This window comes from Camelus ferus, chromosome 31 (genome assembly GCF_009834535.1).
Source record: "Camelus ferus isolate YT-003-E chromosome 31, BCGSAC_Cfer_1.0, whole genome shotgun sequence".
Taxonomy (NCBI): domain Eukaryota; kingdom Metazoa; phylum Chordata; class Mammalia; order Artiodactyla; family Camelidae; genus Camelus; species Camelus ferus.
Window position 1 is genome coordinate 4661635 of NC_045726.1, and position 2710 is coordinate 4664344.

Here is a 2710-nt window from a genome sequence, read left to right on the forward strand (position 1 = left end):
TCTGTCTGAGAGCTGGAGCATATGCTCCAGGCCTCTCTGCTGGATGGTGCTGGTTTGCTGGTAATTTTTAACATTCCTTGACCGTAGTTGTGTCACCCAGTCTCTGCTTCCATGTTCACACAGCGTCTCACTGTATGCATGTCTCTTTGTTCAAATTTCCCTTTTTTATAAGGATACCAGTCATAGTAAACCAGGGCCCACCTTAATCAGCCTTGTGTTGACCTGGTTAGCTCTGTAAGGACTCTGTCTTCAAATCAGGTCACATTCTTAGGTGCTAGGGCTGAAGACTCCAACACATCCTTTTTGAGGGGACACAGTTTAACTCATAACACGTACCTGTTGGCAGAAGACTTCTTGCTGGCTCTTGGTAAGAGGCCTCAGTTGCTTTCCGGATATCTCTCTGCAGAGTTGCTGAGGGTCCTGCTGGCGTGGACACATGGGCAGCAGGGGACTTGATGACTGCTGCGACCTTCTTCCCTTACCTTTTTCCTCCCTTCCTTCCTTCCTTCCCTCCTTCTCTCCCTCCCACCTTCCTTCCTTCCTTCCTTCCTTCCCCCATTCCTGTTTGTATTTTGGAAATAACTCATATTTGTTACTGGCAGGAAGTGTGAGTTAGGTAGGTGCATACTTGGTAATATCCAAAGGGGAAAACTATAGCAGTTATTTTATGTATTTATTTATTTTTATTTATTTTTTATTGACAGTTGGTTTACAATGTATTAATTTCTGGTGTACAGTATAGTGATTCAGTAATACACGTACATGTATATATTTCTTTTCATATTATTTTTCCTTATAGGCTATTATAAGGTATTAAATACAGTTCCCTGTGCTATACAGTGGGACCTTGCTGTTTATCTATTTTCTATATAATAGTTAGTGTCTGCTAATCCCAAATCCCAATTTATCCCTCTACTCCTCTTTCCCCCAGTAACCGTAAGTTTGTTTTCTATGTCTGTGAGTACATTTCTGTTTTGTAAATAAGTTCATGTCTCATTTTTTTTTTAGATTCCACATATAAGTGATATCATATGATAATTTTCTTTAAATCTTTCTGGCTTATTCCACTTAGTATGAAAATCTCCAGGTCCATCCATCTTGCTGCAAATGGCATTATTTCATTCTTTTTTTATGGCTGAGTAGTATTCCATCATATAAATATACCACACCTTCTTTATCGATGGACATTTAGGTTGCTTTCACATCTTGGCTATTGTAAACAGTGCTGCTATGAATATTGGGATACATGTATCTTCTCAAATTAGAGTTCCCTCTGGATATATGCCCAGGAGTGGGATTGCTGGATCATGTGGTAGCTCTATTTTTAGTTTTTAAAGGAATCTCCATACTGTTTTCCATAATGGCTGCACCAAACTACATTCCCACCAACAGTGTAAGAGGGTTCCCTTTTCTCCACACCCTATCCAGCATTTATCATTTGTGGACTTCTTAATGACTGGTGTGAGGTGATACCTCATTGTAGTTTTGATTTGCATTTCTCTGATAATCAGTGATAATGAGCATTTTTTTTTTTCATATGCCTATTGGCCATTTGTACATCTTCATTTGAGAAATGTCTGTTTAGGTCTTCTGCCTATTTTTGGATTGGTTTGTTTGTTCTTTTTCTTATTAAGTTGTATGAGCTGTTTGTATATTCTGGAAATTAAGCCCTTGTCAGTCGCATCATTTGCAAATATTTTCTCCCATTCCATAAGTTGTCTTTTTGTTTTACTTATGGTTTCCTTTGCTGTGCAAAAGCTCGTAAGTTTAATGAGGTCCCATTTATTTATTTTTGCTTTTATTTCTGTTGCCTTGCTAGACTGCTCTAGGAGAACATTGTCAAGTTTTATGTTGGGGAATGTTTTTATACATGCCACATCTTCTTATTCATTCATTCATCAGTAGCTACTTAGGTTGCTTCCAGTTTGCCTACACCAATTTACATTCCCACCAGCATTGTAGGAGGGTTCTCTTTTCTCCATATCATCTTCAGCATTTGCTATTTGTAGATTTTCTCTGCCCATTTTAAAAATTGAATTGTTTGTTTTTCTTTGGTATTGAGTTGTATGAGTTCTTTCTGTATTTTTGATTTTGACCCCTTATCAAATATATCATTTGCAAATATCTTGTCCCATTCAATAGGCTGCCTTCTAATTTTGTTGATAGTTTCGTTTACTGTGCAAATCTTTTTAGTCTGTTGTAGTCCCATTTATTTTTGCTTTTGTTTCCCTTACCTGAGGAGACACATCCAAAAAAATATTACTAGGCCTGATTGGTCAAAGTATGTACTTCCTATATTTTCTTCTAGGAATTTAATGGTTTATAGTATTACACTTAAGTCTTTGATCTGTTTTGAATTTATTTTTGTGTTTGGTGTGAGAAGTAGTCCAGTTAGATTGTTTTGCATATAGTGGTCCAATTTTCCCGACACCATTTATTGAAGAAACTTTTCCCCATTGTATATATTCTTTCCTCCTTTGCTATAGATTAACTGTCCAAATAAGTATGGGATTATTTCAGGGCTCTTTATCCTGTTCCATTGATCTATGTGTCTGTTTTCATGCCAGTACCGTACTGTTTTGGTTACTGTAGCTTTGTAGTGTAGCCTGAAGTCAGGGAGCATGATGCCTCGAGCTCTGTTCTTTCTCAAGATTGTTTTGGCTACTTGGGGTCTTTTGTGTTTAGTCCTGGTTACTTTTAATGGAAAGTA